We start from the raw sequence: 22,089 nt of genomic DNA, 5'->3' as shown, positions 1-22,089 counted from the left end.
TCTTGAATGGGTCATCCTTTGGATATGTTAAATAGAGGCCCCATCTGCTTGAATGGGTGGTAGCTCAGCTGGATGTGAAAGATCCCATGGTACTTATCGAAAAGAGAAGGGAAGTACCTTGGTTAAAGTTCTCTTAGTTTATATTAATACCGCCTTGGGGTCTTCATTGTAAAGACAATACTGGCCTATATAGTGGCACTATCCTGGCTAGGAAAGAGTTAATAATTTTCAAATTATATACTGTCTCTGTTGCTCTTTGTGAGCCTAATGCTCAGGTAATTAAATAAAAGGAAATATAAATAAAAATATAATAAAATAGACAACTGGACAGCCTAGTGTTATGAAGGATTGAAACCTTGTCTGATTTTATAGTTATCTGTACCCTGGGCTTGTTCTATGCCTGTGTCCAGTCTTTGATAAAGTGGAGGACCACTATTAAAACTAACATGAAAAGTACAATGTAGGAAAAATAGATTGAAAGGTATGATTGTACAGTGACGTCTGTGTGAAACATGGCTAGGACTGCAGTTCACTACAGTTCAACAACCTAGTGGGAGTATATGCAGGACTAAAGTCAGTCCAATAAATACAAAGAAAGAAGCATTACTTTTAGTAGCAAATAAGAACCACACCCATCTGCCCCACTCTGGCCTTTTTATTTCATAAACCTAAGCTAATAGTTTTTCACTCACAGCTACCACCATCCTAAAGTTTGCAAGGATTGCTGTATGCCTGTCCCATGCAGTCAGTCATTGTTTCTAACCCCCATTATGTTCTCAGGAAGATTGGTTCAAACCATGCCATGCTTCTGATGCTGAAAATGGTAAGAAAAGGGGTTAATGATGAAGATGAGGAGGATGTCAATGACTAGCCCTCGGGGGTAAAAGGAGTGCAACACCTGCACATGTCTATCATCCTTGTTGAAATCACTGTATATCTGATGGCTTCAGAGTGCACACACACACATGCTCATGTATTTCTATTCCTTCCTTGTCATAAATGGTATCAAGTCCAAAGATCACAGGCTACTGCTGTGCACACTGGTAATGTTCATGAACTGGCTGTTCACCCTGTATCCGGACAATGTGATACCTGATGTTCCAAACCTACTAACAGGTGTCATGGCTACCGCATCCACCTCCCATAACCCTGGCCAATAGGCTATCGTTGCTGTCACTTGTCATTCTGTTACCTCACCAACCTGAGCAAATAATAATAACTGTACTATGTCCACAGTATAACCTGAGCAGATAAAGTAATGTCTGATGCACAACATGGTCAGTCCATGCACTCTATTGCCCTAGCTTGCACTTGGTAATGCATGCATCATTCTGTTCAGTGTTTTCTGCATCATGGCCCACAGTTATAGACCAGACACTCCATCTTTGCCAGTGCTGGAATATATTGCACCTGCACCTGCACTGAATGGGCCCCCATGGCTGTGTGCTCAATATCAGACTGTCTGTTCTGCTCCTTACTCACTGTTACAAGTATAGTAGGTCCTGTCAGGATATTTTCCTACTCCTGTGGCTATTTCTGCACAAACATATCATATAACATGGTGATCACTGCAAATATCTGGCTGCAGGTCTCATATGAATACTGCAACTTCCCACAAAATACATCTAGGCAGTGGAATTATCCATTAACTAGACACAATAGCTGCTCCACAATGTTCTGTGTTTTTGCCATGGTCTGGGGGTTGCAGATTAGGGTCATCATCCATGGCTCTAACATATATCCAGCATCTCCATTATATGATACCATTATATTTTTCTTGCTATCTGATTGCATGGTAACTATATACACTTTTCCTTTTGGATGCATGGCTTGGATGTGACTCTGCCCTCTAGTGCAGTAAAATGCATAGCCAATGAACTTTATTTAGGTCATCACTTGGTGCAACATATCTCATATTATACAATGACTGGCCAGTAATATTCAAAAAGGAGCAAGCTGATTGGTCAGCCAAAGCAGCATGCCCGTTGTAAATCCAGGAATATAGCAATGGAAAATGGTCTGGTCAGCCAGACTTTTTTCCATTAGTATATCTCATAACATTTTTAATTTTCTTTCATTTTTTTAAATAAATTTACAAAACCAAAGACCTCAAATGAACGAGAGAGACAACACAATGAAAAATAAGAGGATAATCAGGTGTGTTCTTCAAAACTAAAGAAACGTACCTGATCATCCTTTTATTTTTTTCTATCCCGGCTTTCACAAATGATAAAAGTCTCACGGTTTCTTTTTTCTTTAAAAAAAAAAAAACTTCCTTCTCCATTGTTTACTTTGCACAGCACTGATGTACTGCATAAGCTTGGAACACAAGTCCCATATGCATGCGCAGTACATCAGAAAAGCCCCAGGATACCGGAAAACCGTGGAAGGCCACCACAGAGCCATTATACAAAGACATTATTTTAGAAAAGTAACTATTTTTTCCTAAATAATGTCATTGAATACCAGTAGCTAACTCTGTGCTGTGCTACACTGAAGATTTACCCTTGGTTGGCTTCGCTCTCATGATTAAACCACTCCAACTGTGGTAAATCTTCAATATACCACACCAACATCATCTGTTATTGCTGTCAACTATCCGACCACATGAATTGTCCATTTCAAACTGCCTTTTTTCTAATGTGTTGATTCTCTTAACATTGATTTGTGTTCTGTAATTGACTGGTTTACAACACTTTGTGCTCAGTTTTAAGAGGGGAATTAGGTTTTTAAATTGCTTCTGCTTCTGTTCTCAAATCTGCTGTTACAGTAATGTTCAGCTTTAAATGAATGCATATTACGTTATACATATGGTATTATATCTCCTCTCCTTCTGTGTTACTGAATGAGTTTCAAACTTTGTATAATTTTGAGTTCATTTTGCCTGACGTGTTATGACGACATTCCTGTTAGTTTGATTTACTCTCTAGAACTTTATCTCCCTTTTTCTTTTCTATCAACATAGCATACTTTTATCTAGTCCCCTCCTGTCTTTTAATACACTTGCCCATCTTTTCCCCCACACTAATGCTCACATACCCCTTATATTATTAGCATACCAGCTGGCCAGCTAAATATATGTTCTTCCATGTGTTTGGCCTATTTACCCAGTTTGAGCATGCTACTTGTTTACCTCTTTTAAATTTCCTGGTCTTTTTTTGTCTTTACTAGGCAATTATTGTTGGAAAAAGTGTTTGGAACAGGAATTCATAGTTAGGATAGCATTATAAAAATAAAACTTTTGTTTTCCTGTAAAAGGTTTAACTAAATAGAAGAATTCAAGCACAAGGAATAAGCTGCATTAAAGTGTGACACACACCCAGCAGTGAAGAGAAAAGATGCACACATCATTCAGAGGCTCATGCAATTTACCCTTGCCTGCCTCCTTATTCCTGTAAATACTTAAGGAAATTGTAGTTGCTCTTTTTTTTCTTCTTTGTAATCTATTTCAAATAGTTCAAGTATTAAGAACACTGCCACACCCAAGGCTGTATGTACAGATGGCATATATTACTTACTTGTGTTTTTATTGCTGTAATCTATCCCTGAGTGGGCTGGTTTCATGTTAAAGCACCATTTGGCACTCAGCAATAAATCATTGCAGTTATATCGTGCCTATTCTGCAGAATTAGCCATGTCACTAATTTATAGTGGTGTACCTTCACTTTTATCTTTATTTTTAAACAACAACAGTAAAACTCAACCTTAGGCTATTTGTTTACCTTTGTTGGGCCAGGTGTGCAGAATTAGTGGGTTTCAGCAGATGTAGGCTGACTGACTCCCACTAATGTGTGGATTTTGGCTTGCTTCATTCCCCTCGCACCCCCAATTCCCCAGTCATACCGTACATTTGCATATTTAATCCCACTGCTGTCCTCCCTCTTTTAATGGCATTGCATATCTGGTTAAAGACACAGCAACAAATCAGGACAATTTCAAAGCATTTAGCTACCCCATGCCATCCATCACAATACTATTCTCACTCACTGACTCACTCACTCACTCACTCACTCACTCACTCACTCACTGTCACTCACTCACTCACTCACTCACTCACTCACTCACTCACTCACTCACTCACTCAATGTCAGCTTTGTTAATACAGCATCCACCACGGTACTTCTGACATTCTGTTTCCTACTCAGTCACTGAATGATTGTTCAGTAAAAATTCACCCCTTCCTTCCCTTTGCATGACTGCCTTCTATACTGCTCTTCTTCCTTTATTTCCACGCATTACTTCTTTATCCTTCACATCCTCCATTCACACTTTAATTCCCATCAGTTTGCATCCATCCCTCTTTTCCTCATATTCTCTCAGAATGCCTCATCCTAGTCAGCACCACTTCTTTCTTGCCTTCTTTTTCCTTTCTAAATTTACTCCAAATGCCCTTCTACCATCATGAAAACATATACCACTTAATCAGTTTTTTACTTCCCATCTTCCTAACGTCTCTAACTTACAGATGAGTTTCACCTGCACTCTTACCTCTGTTAACATCATTATCATCAAACCCCCTTATTCCCATTTTCTACACGTGGTCGGGTGCTCAGTGCCACACTGCTGCCTTCTTCAACACTCATGCCTGACTGTCACAGATCTTTTCTCACACAATCCATCCACCTCTTTGCTGGATGCCCTCATTTCCTCTTACCTTCTTCTTATCAGTCCGAAATCATCTTCACCAGATTGTCTTCTGTTTTTCTACACATGTGCCTGAACCACCTTAATCTGTTCTCTTTGATCTTTTCTGCAATTGGAACTACTTTGTCTACTGCCCTTATGTTTTCATTTCTTCATCTGTCCCACAGTGTACATCCTAACACCCATCTCAGGCATTTCATTTCCATCAACACTAGACTCCTCGCCTGCTCTGCCTTTACTGTCCAGGTTTCTGCACAATACAGTTGCAGTGGTCACACCACTGTCTTGTACACCCTACTTTTCAGCTTTTTTTTTTTTTCATTCTTCTGTCATTCACAACACCTGACACTCTATGCCAGTTGGATGTAGCCCCTCTTATTCTAGCTTTGACATCCTCACTCAGACTTCCCTTCACCTCAACCACCCCTCCCAGATACTTGAAGCTGTTCACCTGCTCCACCATCTTCCCTTCTATCTCAATTCTCAGCTTCTTCTCATTTCCCCCATTTGCTGCCATTACCACTGTCTTATCTGTAATCAGTTTCATCCCATGTGCCCTCAGATTTGCATTCCATTCCCCTATCCTTTGCTGAAGTTCTTACTCAGAGTCTGCCTGTACTGTCACATTGTCTGCATACAGTAACTTTGTTGATCCGTCCCCTCCAACCAGTTTGCTAATGTAGTCCATCACAAGTATGACCAGCAGTTGGCTCAGAGCTCAACACTGGTGCATACCCACTCCCACTCCCACTGGGAACCCCACTGTGAGGCCGATCACTGTTCATACTTGAGTCATTGGGTCCTTGTACATAGGCTGCACTGATTCTACCAATGTTTCTGGGACTTTGAACCACAGCAATACTGCCTAAATCAGCTTTCTTGGGACCTTATTATATGGTTTCTCCAAGGCTAGGAATGCCCATTTGGACTCTTTCCTCATCTCTAGCTTCTTGTCAACTATCTGTTTCACTGCAAACACTGGGTCAGTTGTGCTGCATCCTGATCTGAATCCAAACTGCTCATCTCCCATCTTACTTTCTATTACTCTGCATATCTGTTTATTAATCACCCTCTCCAAAACTTTCATGCAATGAGACAGGAATTTGATACCTCTCTACTGCCCACAGTCATGAATGTCCCCTTTGTTCTTGTACACTGGTATGAGTATGCTTATTCTCCAGTAATTTGGGGGATGTTTTTCCATCCACACTGCTATGAGTACCCTCAGAAGGTATTTTTCCCCTATATTACCACAGCATCATCATCATATCTGCTGTCGCCTAATCTGAGCCTGCTGCTTTCCCTGATTTCATTTTCCTAAGTGCTGTTCTTACTACTTCTAGGATGGGCTCCTCTTCTTCTATCATCATAGAGGCTGTGTCTGGGGCAGTACAGCTTCTGTGGGGTTTTCTTCATTCAGAAGTTGCTGGAAGTACGCCTTCCATTTGCCTTTGATGTCATGTGGACTGCTGAGCAGGTTGTTGCTCCTTTCATCTCCCTTTGATGTCCTGTGGGCTGGTGAGCAGGTTGTTGCTCCTTCCATCTCCCTTTGATGTCCTGTGGGCTGGTGAGCAGGTTGTTGCTCCTTCCATCTCCCTTTGATGTCCTGTGGGCTGGTGAGCATGTTGTTGCTCCTTCCATCTCCCTTTGATGTCCTGTGGGCTGGTGAGCAGGTTGTTGCTCCTTCCATCTCCCTTTGATGTCCTGTGGGCTGGTGAGCAGGTTGTTGCTCTTTCCATCTCCCTTTGATGCCCTGTGGGCTGGTGAGCAGGTTGTTGCTCCTTCCATCTCCCTTTGATGTCCTGTGGGCTGGTGAGCAGGTTGTTGCTCCTTCTATCTCCCTTTGATGTCCTGTGGGCTGGTGAGCATGTTGTTGCTCCTTCCATCTCCCTTTGATGTCCTGTGGGCTGGTGAGCAGGTTGTTGCTCCTTCCATCTCCCTTTGATGTCCTGTGGGCTGGTGAGAAGGTTGTTGCTCTTTCCATCTCCCTTTGATGCCCTGTGGGCTGGTGAGCAGGTTGTTGCTCCTTCCATCTCCCTTTGATGTCCTGTGGGCTGCTGAGCAGGTTGTTGCTCCTTCCATCTCCCTTTGATGTCCTGTGGGCTGCTGAGCAGGTTGTTGCTCCTTCCATCTCCCTTTGATGTCCTGTGGGCTGGTGAGCAGGTTGTTGCTCTTTCCATCTCCCTTTGATGTCCTGTGGGCTGGTGAGCAGGTTGTTGCTCCTTCCATCTCCCTTTGATGTCCTGTGGGCTGCTGAGCAGGTTGTTGCTCCTTCCATCTCCCTTTGATGTCCTGTGGGCTGGTGAGCAGGTTGTTGCTCTTTCCATCTCCCTTTGATGTCCTGTGGGCTGGTGAGCAGGTTGTTGCTCCTTCCATCTCCCTTTGATGTCCTGTGGGCTGGTGAGCAGGTTGTTGCTCCTTCCATCTCCATTTGATGTCCTGTGGGCTGGTGAGCAGGTTGTTGCTCCTTCCATCTCCCTTTGATGTCCTGTGGGCTGCTGAGCAGGTTGTTGCTCCTTCCATCTCCCTTTGATGTCCTGTGGGCTGCTGAGCAGGTTGTTGCTGGAATCGCTTATGAAGGGTGTCTGATTATCATCTTTATCTTTCTGTCTTTGCCTTGCAACCTGATCTAGTTCCTTTCAGCCACCTACTGAGTCACTTTCCAGAAGCTGGTAAAGTGCATCCTATGTCCTGTTCTTTGCTATAGCAACTCCTTTCTTAGCTTCTTTGTTAGTCATCCAGTATTCCTTCCTAGCCTGGTCCGTCTTTTCTATTTGCCCCTTTTTCTTGCATTCCTTTTTTCTTTTGATGACTTCCTGGACTTCTGCATTCCACCACCAGCTTTCCTTATGTACATTATTTCCATAGCTGGCTTGGCCACAAATCTGTATTGTTGTCCTCACACATGCTGTTTTGAGGCGCTACCATGCTTCATCAAGTCAACTTAGTTCCTCCACTTCTTTGGGTGCTACAGCCCTGTGTAATTCCTTGAACTGTTGGACTTTCTCTCCAGTCAAATTCCAGGTCTTCAGCATAGTCTGTTGACCATACAGCCTCCTCTGACCACTGCTTGCTGCTGATTGTGGCAACCAGTGACTTATGCTATGGGATGACTGTTTCACTGGGGATGACTTTACAATCACTGATTCTACCCTACTTCCATTTCCTTAGTAGAAGGAAGTCTACCTGAGTTGGATATTGACCACTAATGCTTTGGTAAAAAGTCTACCACTAATGTTTTGGTAGGGCATGTTGTAGATAATCCCACACATAAATTCCATTTCATTATTATGGATCAAATAAGCAAAAATATTAGGGGTGGACCTTGGGAACTGAAGTTGGAAGAATGCAAACTATTATGTCAGTTAAGAACTAATGCCCATGCTCCACCAGGACTGAATGAATTCAGTTCAATTGAATGCATTCTAAAGTTAAAATCATTGGATAGGTAAGATGCATATAAAATGTATTCATTTAACGTATGATGTTTACCATTTATTCTAAGTAGCGGTATTTTACATTTTATATATATATATATATATATATATATATATATATATATATATATATATATATATATATATATATATATATATATATATATATATATATATATATATATAGAGATAGATATATATATATATATATATATATATATATATATATGTATATATATATATATATATATATATATATATATGTATATATATATATATATATATATATATATATATATATATATATATATATAGATACATACATATATTATTTTAAAAAAGGGCAAGGTTTTTCACCTTTTAGCTTAACATTTTGATAGGAAGGGGAAGCTGTTTATTTACCATTTCATTGTTTATGTACATAATGTGAAAATACATACATTTCAGTATGATTTATATTTGGTTTATTTTGATTGTACTATATAAGAGTGTGTAATGTTAAATTTCTTTGTGCTTGTCAGCATTTTAAACTCCATCTTGTAATTGTTTCTTATAACACACAAATTAATTTAAGAAAGTTTGTTAATTGATTGATTAACTAATTAAGTGTCATATAAGGCATTGAATGTTGGGTAGGATTTGTCTGAAGAAGTTCATTGTATAGTGTGGATGAACGAAAGTGCTTACAATAAAGAACTGGGATTTTTTAGCACTTCTCTGCTGTTCTTTTGTTATTTTTATTAGGCGGTATGTACTGTTTCATCCTCATCCATGGTCTTAGTGACTTTCTCAAAGAAATCCAACAGATTCAGTAGGCATGACCTGCCCTTGACAAAGCCAAATTGGGTTGAGACAGTGTTTTGAGGTTTTCTATGTCATTATGTATCTGGTCCTTGATTATTCTTTCCATGGCCTTACATATAAGACTAGTCAAAGTTATGGGTCTGTAATGTATCTGGTCCTTGATTATTCTTTCCATGGCCTTACATATAAGAGTCAAAGTTATGGGTCTGTAATTACGTATCTGGTCCTTGATTATTCTTTCATATAAGACTAGTCAGTATCTGGTCCTTGATTATTCTTTCCATGGCCTTACATATAAGACTAGTCAAAGTTATGGGTCTGTAATTCATTATGTATCTGGTCCTTGATTATTCTTTCCATGGCCTTACATATAAGACTAGTCAAAGTTATGGGTCTGTAATTACCTGGGTCAGTGGATGGTCCCCCTTTATGCAGATGGATGACTGCTGCTGTCCTCCCCTCTATCAGGACAAAGCCAGCCTGGAGGCTGTGGTTAAACAGATATCTTAATGGGTCTGATAAGTCCTGATTTAAGCTAATTACCAGGCAACCTTGTATATCATCAGGCCCCACTGAAGCTGTGTTTTAGCATTAGAGAGCACAGTGGCAACCTGTTCTTTGGTGATAAATGGCAGTGGAGAGGTGGAGATAATTCCTTGGGGGAAGAACTGGGGGTGATGGGGAGGTGAAATTTGTGCTGAATTTGTCAGCAAGCAAATTTGCAAAATCTTCTGGCTGAGTATAGGTGAAGCCATCTAATACTAATTCCTCACATTGATAGGTATTGCCCTTAAGATTGTGGACATAACTGAAAAATGGCATCTATATTACGTGATCGAACAGTGAAATGTTTGAACATGTAATAATCGACCCCTAAATGTCAAAACAGTGTAATGTCGAATGGCAAAAAAAAAAAAACATAAAAACACCCAAACAAACCATAAAAATGCTCTGCTGCGCCACCCCACACCCCCCTCTACTTAAAAATACCAACTCCGAGATCGCACTACAATGCAGACAATGGAAAACTTCCATGTCCGCACTGTATGGAGATCTCCTTTGAACTGTTTGACATTTCGACGGTTTGACATTTAGGGGTCGATTATTACGTGTTCAAACATTTCACTGTTTGATCACGTAATATAGACCCGAAAAATGTTTTATGGTTAGCCTTAGCTTTGGAGGCTATGTTTACCTCAACATCTGCTTTCAGAGACTTGACTATTTCCCTGATTTGCTTATTTAGACAAATGATTGACTTTTTTGCTCCGTTGTGTACTTTCCTCTCTTACTTCTCGACAGGATTTTCTTTCTTTTGTTGTGCAACAAATTAATACCAGGGGTGAACTAGTGTGGCTTGCTTTTGTGATTTGACCTGGGTTTATATTGGTCTTATACTGCTGTTTCTATGCAGTTGTTTATATGGTCATACAGGACTTTTGTGTATGCCTCTGCATAGGTTTCTGTGTTTTCTGGATTTGGGGGGGGGGGGGCTTGGAAAGTAGCTATGCCATCTCTTAATGGGGATAATGTATCTTAGAAAGGTTCTTAAAGTTTTTGAGTTTAGGTGGGGGAACTAGTTTTACCTTGATTTCAAGGGAAACCCCTTTGTGATCTGATCTTACTGTGAGGACATCACACTGGGGGTGCAGCACTCTCCCATATTTGTCAGTACCACATTCAGGATATTTGTTCCCATAGTAGGAGTCCAGATTAGCTGTTCCAGGGCATTTGAATTTACAAAGTCAAGAAATCTTTGGGCCTGCATGTTAGTGGTTGTGTAGGTCTCTCAAATAATGGAGGGGTAGTTAAAATCACCCATGAGTATGGTAATAGGCTGGATGGTATGTTATTCCAGTAACTTCAGGTATGATTGAGTTTAACAATTAGGGTTAATATAGTGGGGGACCTGTAATTAGCAAGAATATTGTAATGGATTTTTCCCATGGTTAGTTGGACATAGAGTAGCTCAAGCATGTCACATTTTTTGACCAGCCTTGAGGTGTGCTTATCCTTCATGTATATAGACACACCTCCACCTTTTGCTCTTTCATGTTCAGGGAGTAGTCAGAACATATGAACGTCATTATAGTCATGCACTGCTGGACTGCTTTCCATGGCTTTGAACCATGTTTCAGTAACTGCATGGATGTCAGCATTCCCAAGGGTAATAAGAACTTCCAGTGAGTGCAGTTTCTTGTGGAGACTCCCAGCATTGAGCAAGTAATAACTGAAATTGTATTGCGTAGCTTTTCTTAAGTTGGAAGGTTTGTCTGTTTGGCAATGCCTAAAAATCCACTAATGGGGTGGATAATGTTTTGGCCAATATCCAAAAGCCTAATGGTGACAGGTGAAGACCATCCCTGGCAAAGCAGCATGGCCTTTCAACCATGTCCTCCCAGGCTGAAAGGACTGGACCCCCCTTTGGAATTACACTTGTAGGTAAGCTGATTGTTAAAGCCAATCATTTTCTGACAGTAGTGCAGCATCATCACTGGAGGCAGTAGAATGCTGCTCAGTGCTAGACTCATACCTACCTGTGACACATATTCTGAGAGCCCAATTGTGTCCTTCTTTATTTAATCCAAGGAGGTGCATCTCAGGTCATTCACACCCACATGGACTATGACTGAGCCATACTGGTACTTAGGGGTAAGTGACTTGTGTAGTTGCATGATCTGGCACATCTTGGCCCCTGACAGGGAACTAACCATAACCTTCCGCTTATCCAACCTAGTAAGAGGGATGCCAGTGTGTCTCACAATGGAGTCTCCTATGATCAGAATATTGAGTTGTGGAGTGTTTTGCCTTATGGGTTTGGTAGTTGAGACACAATGAAATGTAGCTTTATGTGTTGTGATGGAAATTGTATTGTTTCTGTGGCTGTGGAGTTTCTGAGGTTTGTGCCTGAGAGGCCTTTGAGGTTTGGGTAAGTTACATGTGGGCACCTCTACATATGTGTGTCTATGAGTGTGATCCTTTGTGAGTGCAGTGAATGATGTGTGTGAGTCACTGACAACCTGTTTGTTACTTTTTGTGCCTGTATGAGAGACACTAGTTTCCAGTGTCAATGTCTAACTACATCTCTCACATACTGTATTTTTCTGTTCAATAATTAAGTGGTTGCTAGCTACATTGTGACAATAATATAATTGGTACATTGCCTCAGGATGCCCATGTCCACAAAGCTGGATGAAGAGTTAGCAGGAAAGTGCCCATTCATGATTACAGTTCCAAATGTGTACTTGCAAGGAACAGAAGTGGAGGGAGTTCATAACCAGATGACAGAAGGCTGCTCACCTGGTGTAATCTGCAGTTAACCTAACCAGCAATGCTACCCAGTGCCCAAACCAGATGCTTTCAGAGCAGAAATAGTCCTGGGTACTATAATAAGGCACAGTAGACCAAAATAGTCCTAACTAAATGTGTAAGTGCTGCTTATCATGCAAACTAGTTGACCAGTGAGTAACACTTAACTGAAGTAATGTTCTGCGGTGGTTTTTATAAGGAAATTTCAACTTCTGGTGATTGCTTGAATACAAGTAACCAGTAGCCACCACTGCATGAAGACCAGCTTCTTGCAAATGTGAAGCTTATATACAATGCAAGATATTTGAAAGCAAATGTCTGCCTCAAACCTAAAGATTAGATGTGAAAATATCATCACTCTCATACACGGCATGGGATCTGTTCAAGTAGGAGCACTGCTACAGCCATTTAGACACTCACAGATGACATGGTCATGTCAATCAACAAGGACATGCTGTGTGCATCCATCTTCATAGATCTCACCAGGGCCTTCAACCTAGTTAACAAATGTTCCTTATAGTCCACCTGACTGAGCTAGGTATCAGCTATGATGATATTCCTTGGTTCCAGAGCTATCTTACAGACAGACATTTCATAGTTAACTATAATTAACTACCCCATGTCCCCTCTACTCAAAGGAGATACTCAGAACTGTATTCTCTCCCCATTTGCTACTTTCTCTCTCTCTCTCTCTCTATATATATATATGTATTTACATACATATCAGTAAACTTCCACCGAAACTTCCTTACCATCCTCTTTTTTGTATGCTGATAACATTGTCCTCTACTTTCTAACCACTCATTAGCTAGATTACAGTATGAAGTACAATCTGATTTCCTCTGCAAGTGAATGTTTCAGCAAGAACAATATCACACTTAGCCCAACAAAAACAAAAGCGATGTAGTTTGGCACTCATCAGAAACTCTGAAGACCCCCCCTAATACTACAGCAATCTATGATGACAACTCTCCCTTTGAGCAAGTGTCCTTCTTTAAGTACCTTGGTCTCTGCTTAGACCCTCTCACTCAATTTCATCATCCATCTTGAAAAACACACACAAACCCCCCCGAACCCTCTTTTATTCTGGACACAAAAAATATCCCCTTTGCTGTCATCCCCAACCAAGGTTACAATATGGAAAGGAATTTTACTTCCTCAAATCAAATTCTGCTCCTTCCTGTCAAAGCAACATCTGCCAAAAACTCCATTAACATTCAAATATACTAGGGAAAAAAACATTGTGGAGTTATCACTTATTCCCCAACAAATTAGTACCACTGTATAAATCTAGAAAAAGCAAACTGGCTCTTGGTTAAGCAAAGAACAGCCCTACTACTAGGCTCACAATTCTTCAAGCTCCTACATAGACTCTTTCTCTTACTCCTTTAACCTTTAAACTAATAAGACAAGCCCCAACATACAGCCTCAGAAACCTTACTCATAATGTCCCTGTAACACAAATTTCACTTTTCAGAATTTCATGTCTCTGATGATGCATTATCAATTCTAGTCCCAAACTACAAGATACCTTCCCACCTAAATATAAAAACACTTCATCTTACCCCAAGTTCTATGGACTGCTAAAATCTCATCTACTTAATTAGGCTAAATGTTTCTGCAACCCAACAGGCCAAATAACCTAAACCAACTAATATCTATCTCTCCTTTACCCTAACTGGAGATTCTCCTGTTTGATTCTCAGCTGGGCTGCCTTTTGTGTGGAATCTGCATGTCCTGCCTGCATTTGTGTGGGTTTCCTCTGGGTAATCCAGTTTGCTTCACCATTTCAAAGACATGCAGTAGGTGGATTGGACACTCTAAATTGATTATAGGTGTGAGTGTGTGCGTGTGAGTGTGTGGTGTACCGTCTGAAGAGGGTTAGGCCTCGGGCTAGCAAGCCGATCCCATAAAACCCATACCTGATATGGAAGCAACAAGTGCTGAAAGGTTAGGAAACTGATCCCATAAAACCCATACCTTCTACAGAAACAACAAGTGCTGAAGGGTGCTCATTGCCTGATGTGCTGAATGCACGGGAGCAGATCCAGGATATATATATATATATATATATATATATAAATATAAAATTCTACCTTCCTAAATGTAAAGCAGGCTTTTTAGTAAAATGTTAATTTTTAGTAGTGTAATTTTGTCCTCTCACTGGTTTATGTAGTTTTAGATTTTTCACATTGCACATTCTTTATATTTTATTCACTGTCACTTCATGTTTTTGTTATCTTAATATATTACTGACCCCGAGCTGAGACTGAAATTGGTCAGAACTGACCAGTGCTCAACCTGAGTTAACTTCAGTAAATAAAAATACTGTGCTCCACACCCCGATTACATGCATCTACTGAATAAATGAGCCTGTGGAAAGTCTCCCCTCATGACATGTCAGATGCGTGTGAGATAGGACAATCATTGAACCTGCTTGAGAAGTGCACAGCTAGATTATTGAAGATACCCTCTTCCTTGCACATCACTTATCAGTTGAGGGGAGTATAGCTCTTACAGCTGATGCATTTCATTCTTTGTGGAGCAGGAGGAACCTTGAGGACAACGTGTGTGTGAGTAATGTCTAGCAGGACATATGGTGACATGGGTAATTTTTATAGAAAGAGTATGCCTTGCTGGGTTATTTTATTGTTCTGTGCACCTTTTAAATTGGGAGGAATCTGAGAGCTGTATAGGTTTTGCTTTAATTTTTTTAGAAATCCAGCACAGGTGGCTTTCTTCTCAGTAGTCATTGTGGACCATTTTTACTCCTACACATATACTGCAGTGTGATGTTAAGGAACTGTTGTATGATATGCGAGGACACATCACCAGTGTGTCCCCTGTGGGTAGCTGAGATGTTCTTGCAGATAGAGTAATTAAAGCTTCAAGTAACGTGAGGTTCACTAGGATGGACAGTTCACACACCTCCCTTAATTTCTCATGTGGTTGATACAGTGCAGTGGTGTCTCTGTCCACACAGTAGTCCAAAATCTGTTGGTCAGCCATGCTTATATCATTTATTTTTCTTTCAGTAAAGATTCTCTAGCTGTGTTTCTGTATTGCCTGTCATTTTTTTATGCAAGTTTGTAGAATTATTTCCATGTTCATCTATTTGGATTTATTACTGGGTTGCTATAACAAACGTGGGCTAAAGTTTGACTTGCAATGTGCTTTGCTTCTTCATAGTCTGACTTGCATTTGGGCATTTCTAAAAATTAAAACAATAAAAATATTTGAATTAGAAGTTAAACTAACAGTGAATGCTACAAAATAATGATCAGAGAAAGTCTATGGCCAAAGAAAGAGAAAATGTATGTTATTTTTGAGTATGTGCTAACCTAAAACTTGTTATCGCGTGTTAATTCCTTAGTGTCCACTAGATGGTAGCCTTGCACTAACAGACAAAGAACCGGTAGAACAATAAGATGATTGTGCAAGCGTTTCAGACAACAAAAAGCTAAGCAAAGAGTTGCTTGTTCATGAGAAAACAAAAATCCAGAAGCACAGGATGTTGGTTTAAGTGCAGACAAGGCGTGGGAAATAAAGGTCAACATATGGTTTGTCAACACTGCTTTCATAGACCTGTATTATATGTGTCAATTTACAATATCACTTTATTTTAAATTCAAGTACTAGAAACTGTGTAATATACGCAGTTAACACTGCTGAAATACAAATATCTGTTAACAGGATTTTTAAGTAATTATAATGTCACTAGTGCCATAGAAAGCCTTTCATGATGAAATCACATTCTATCATATAATACAGAACAATTACAACAAATCACTGGCTTTTACTGAAATGAGAACTACACTACCAGCTAAACTGCTTTTGTCTTTAGCAGCTAATATACATCAAGTAACAGAAGCAGAAAAAAGCAATAACTGAAATAGAAAATTAAAAATTGGGAAATGTTCCATTAAATATGACAGGTCTTGATTTATAACAATGATTCATTGTATGCCACACCAGTATTGACTGTTGTGATACATGATATTAAGTATGCATTTACCTTCCTTATCCTGACCGACAATGTTATGAAATGAAGATGAAGTAATGATAACCATGACATAACAGGGCAATAACCTGCCATTTTGACCTCAGGCACAGACAAATCGATAAATCACTGCTGAATTTTCCTGGTCCAAGGTAGCATGAATTCATATCACTCATATCAGGAAAGCCAGGCCAGACAAGTGTAATACAAGTCAGAACCAACATCTTGATCACTCATATCAGAACATATTGACCACTCATATCAGGAAAGTTAGGCCAGACAAGTGTAATTCAAGTCAGAACCAACATATTGATCTTCCACAAACAATGAATGACTCACTCTAAAGTAGTAGAAAATACAGACAAGCAAGGAATTGCCAATATACTGGCCGACAGATTCAGTGCCAACTTTACCCCCCCAAGGGACCAGTCACAATACCAGTATATTGCCAGGCACCCAGTATTACTGCTGCACAGTTTAAAAGAGCACTGTCCAAGGCCAAGAATACAGCTTCTATGGGACTTGACAATATCCCTGGCTGTGTTCTACATGAACTACAGAGTGAACTGGCACCTCACCTGTGTGCCCTGTTCAATCACAGCCTCACCTCAGGCTTTGTCCCTACCGAATGGTGCACTGCTACAGTCATCCCTCTCCACAAAGGAGGAGCGACTACAGACCCTGAGAACTATCGCCCCATTAGCCTGACGAGTCTGATATGCAAAGCTATGGAACACATCATCATGGACCTAATAAACAAGGATATAGGGAATCTCCAAACTCTGGATCCCACACAGTTTGGTTTTGTGAAGGGTAGATCATGCCTGATCAACCTGATTGACTTCTTTGAGTCAGTCACCAGAGCTGTGGATGAAGTCAAGGTGGTTCATACAGCCTACCTTGATCTGGCCAAGGCCTTTGATACCATTCTCCACTCAGGAATCATAGAGAAACTCACTGAGCTAGGCATCAACCCCTATATCACTAGGTGGGTTGCAAACTGGCTCACAGATAGAACCCACAGTGTGAAAGTGCCTGACTCCAAGTCAGACTGCAAACCAGTCACGAGTGGAGTCCCACAGGGTTTGGTCCTGGGTCCTCTCCTGTTTGGTATCTACTTCTTTGAAGTCCAGGCCAACACGTATGGACTCTGGCTGACAAAGTTCACAGACAATTGCAAGTTGGGAGCTAATATTAACTCCTCAAGTGATGTTGACATCCTACAGAAAAGCTTCACTGAGACCAGCGACTGGTGTCAGAACCATGGCCTTAAGCTCAATGCCAAAAAATGTGTTGTCGTCCCCTTTGGGAAAAACCCAGTTCCCATGAATTACCACATCAATGGTAGTCCACTGAACACAGAAGGTGTAATAAGAGATCTGGTAACACAGGTTGACAGCAACCTCTCTTTTGACCACCACATTGCCACTGTGGTCAGAAAGTCCTTCTATGTGGCACATCTCATTACTAAGGGTTTTGCATCCAGGAAGAAAGAGGTCATTGTCTCCCATTACTCTTCCCTCATTAGGCCAATCATTGAGCACAATGCCCAGTTTGGCATGTACCTCACTAAACACCTGCAACAACTGGAGAGGCTGCAAAAGTACCTCACAAAGAGGATCCTAGGCCTTAAACATTTGTCCTATATGGACAGACTAAAAAAACTCCAACTATTCTCTGTCTCATATTGTCTACTTAGAGGCAATCTCTACTTGACTTACAAAGCCATGTCTGACTCAGCTCTGTTAGAAATGCTACATCTAAAGAAATCCAAATCCCTCCGCAGCACACACTCCAGAGACCTCAACCTCATTACCACAATCAATAGAACATGCTGGAGGTACAGGTTCATAACACAGAGACTGCCCATGCTATGGAATAGACTTCCCATACATGTCAAGCAGAGCACCTCTCTGGTCCTCTTCAAGAGAAATCTTGATGAGTGGATGGGAAATAGAAAATTCACTCCAGGGATCACTCCAGTGGCTTTACTCGACAGAGGCATTGGGAACTAAGGTCGGGTGGCTCAATGCCAGGGTAATCCTATGGGCTAGGCTTGTAAAGACCCCAGGGCTATTAGCCTAGTGCACACCTATGAATATTGTTATACATGCTTCATTAATCTCAAGTTCCCGTTTATTCAGGCACATTATGTCCAGTAAAGCTTTTTATTTATTTAAATGTGTTGACTGAGGCATGGACTTATTTCAGGATCAACCCATTTGTATAGATACAGAATAATTACAGACAGAACTACAATTCCAAAGCATTTTACAAGTGATTAAGGCAAAACAGATATTGTATTCATAATCAGTAGGAAAACATAAACAGTAAACACATCTCCAGTGAATTTGGTGACCTGCCTCTGCTTCACTGATCTTCCAAAGTTATTGTGTGATCAGCAATCTCTAAGTGCCTTACTTAAACTGTTTTCTGTACTTGTACTGTGTTTTAATTGCATTTGTTGCATTTAAACCATATCTGCTGCAATTTAAATTTTTTTTTTACTGTTTTTACTGTGTATTTACTGTGTTCTGATTCTTGGTTGCACTTCAAGTTGCTGAAGCATAGGCTAGCTTCAGACCTGCTGAAGTTAGTTCTGGTTGTATAGATTGAGCACTAAATCAGGAAATCTTTTTGTTAGAGAGACCCCCCCTCCCGTACCCTCATGGGAGGAAGGTACAGTTTGGACAGATCTAATTGAAGGTTACAGTAACAGGACTCAGTTTTAAGATTTAGGATTAGTTAATTTGTTTCCGTTTCCTCTTGTTTGCGTGAAGCACACCTTTACACCCCATTGTGCAGCACCGTGAAAAGGGGGTGACCCTTAAGTTGTTGACACAAAACTTAGTAGTGACAAATTTTCCCTTAGAAGCAACACTCATAGGACCACCCCTTCTCCTCTTCTACTCAGTAACAGGTCTAAACTTAGCATTATGGACAGTCAGACTACCCTTGTTTGTTTCTGCCAATCTGGTTGATATGGGCTTCCTGAGGCAGTGTAGCAACTTCCTCACATACACAGACAACCCTGTACTACTAAATCACTCTAGTATGGAATGCGAGAGATGTATCTACACCAAGAAGTTGGAATCCCTGCTCTTTCATACACCAAAGAGTAACACTGGAGAGGTTGTCAGCTCACACACCACAACTCATATAAAAAGCACAAACCACAACTCATGCATAAAGCTTGAACTCAACACATAGACCATCATACATGGAGGTACTCTCCAACAATTTATCTAAACACCAGAGACCTCCTAAGTACAAGGTTGCTACACCTGACACAGAACCCACAGTACTCAAAGACACATAACAACACCAGTGTCTCACCAACTAGGCCCTTAAGGTGCAACACACCCAAACCTATTTTTTTGTTATTGGAGATTCTATTGTGAGACACACTGACATTCTGTTCACTAGGCTGGATAAGGAGAAAATCATGGTCAGCTGTCTGTCCAGTGCCAGGATTTGTCAGATCACACATGTATTCAAGTCACTCAGCAACAAGTATGGTTATGATTCAGTCATAGTTCATATTGGTGTTAATGACTTTAGATATACCTCACTGGACTATATGAAGAAAGACAAGACTGAGCTCTCTGAATATGTGTCCCAGGCAGGTATATACCTAGCCTTGATAAGCATTTTGCTCTTACCTAGAATGATGCCACAATACAAACAAAAATGATTGATTTTAATAATTGACTTAGTTTCTGGTGTCATTCAAGGGGGGATCCAGTTTCTGTCAGCCTGGGATGATATGGTTAATAGACATTGCTGCTTTGCCAGAGATGGTCTACACCTGGCATCTCTAGGCTTTTGGCTGCTGGCTAAGGCTCTTGCCTCCCCCATAATGCCTTTTTTATGCAAGGTCTCAAAAACAAAAGTTCTGAAATGAAAATATCCAGCACAAACAAAATAAGGGTTATGCTGCTGAATGGTAGGAGTTTAAACCAAAAGCTGTGCTCTCTGGAAGCCCCCTTCAAGTCATCACTAGTTACAGGTCCCCCTCCATGAACCAAGATGCTCATGTGGCTTATTTGGTTTTACTTGAGTCAATCAAAATACAACCTAACACTCTTGTCAAGGGGGATTTTAACTATCTTACCATCAACTGGGAAACCTATAAGAGCCCTAACTTACTTGGACAAAAGTTCCTTGACTTTGTTAACTCAAATTCCTTGGAACAAATTATACAAAATCCTGCAAGGATTTCAAATATACTTGACCTGGTTCTCACCAACATGAGAGACTGTTGTGCTACCATAAGTGTTGGACCCTCATTAGTAAAATCTGATCACAAGTTAGACACTTTTGAAGTAGTAATAAGTCTAGAACCCATCAGAGGTGAAATCAGATTAAAAACCTTCACCAAAGCTGACTATACCCTCCTAGGGGTTGACATAAATAACTTATAAGCTCCAGTCCCCACAGATGGTCCTGGCAACTATACTGAAGTATACTCTGATGCCCTCTACCAACACTTATGCAAATGTATAGACTCAGCTGTGCCGGATAGGACTAAAGTAAGAGTCTCAAGAAAAAAACAAACCACCCTGGTGAACATCTCGCATACATAAACTATGCAACAAGTGTAAGAAGTTGTTGCCTAAGCACACCAAAGGGACGCCCCAGCACTGGAAAAGCACCCCCTCACCTTCAATAACCACATCGCCACAATAGTCAGGAAATCCTTCTATGTGGCACACCTCATCACTAAGGGCTTTTCATCCAGAAAAAAGGAGGTCATTGTCCCACTGTACTCATCCCTCATTAGACCCATTATAGAATACAACACCCCATTTGGTATGTACCTCTCAAGACATCTGCAACAACTGGAAAGGCTGCAGAAATACCTCACTAAAAGAATCAGATGTCTAAAGCAGATGCCCTACGCTGACCACCTTAAAAAACTCCAGCTATACTCTGTCGCATATCATCTACTCAGAGGCGATCTCTACTTAACATACAAGGCCATGTCAAACCGAGAGCTGTTGGACATGCAAAACTTAAAGAAATCACAATCCCTCAGAGCCACATGCTCCAGAGATCTAAATCTTGTCATCACAATAAACAAAACATGCTGGAGGGATAGGTTCCTGACCCAGAGACTCCACAGACTCTGGAACAGACTGCCCATACATGTCAAGCAGAGTGCCTCTTTGGCCCTTTTCAAAAGAAACCTTGACGATTGGATGGGAGAAAAGGAAATTCACCCCGGGGATCACATCAGTCGCCCTGCTAGACAGGGATCCAGGGAAGTAAATAGTGTGGGAAGAAATAGCCAGGGAATTGTTATGGCTAGGCTTGTATAGGCCCTAGGGCTGATAGCCTAGTACCAACCTATGAACCTATGAACCTATAAGCCTAAATAAACAAATAAGGCAACTTATAAAATCCTCTAAGGACAACCTCCAATGAACCTATACACTGGCAAAAGAGTTATTCACCACGGTGTGAAAATGAAAAAAAAAAAAGATGGGGTGGGGGTTAAAACAGCATATGATGTACACACACACACACACACACACACACACACACACACACACACACACACACACACACACACACACACACACACACACACACACACACACACACACACACACACACACGCACGTACACGCACACACGCACACACACACTTGTGTTAAGAGGGGGATGAGGGAAGAAATGAAGACGGGATGTAAAGATCAGGTACTGAAATGGTGAAAATGTGAAAAGGAAGAAGGATGGAAGTGAAAGTAGAGTGAGGACAGAAATCGCTGGAAAATACAAGAGTTCGATGCTGGAAGATGGTCTGAGAGGGTTGGAGCAAGTGAAATAAATAGATTACAGAAAAGTGAGGTGGGAAGGGCAAGACAGGGAGTATGATGGGGAAGGGAGAAA

The sequence above is a fragment of the Protopterus annectens genome, chromosome 7.part1 (genome assembly GCF_019279795.1).
Source record: "Protopterus annectens isolate FY-2018-M chromosome 7.part1, PAN1.0, whole genome shotgun sequence".
NCBI lineage: Eukaryota > Metazoa > Chordata > Ceratodontiformes > Protopteridae > Protopterus > Protopterus annectens.
This window is presented reverse-complemented; position numbering follows the sequence as displayed.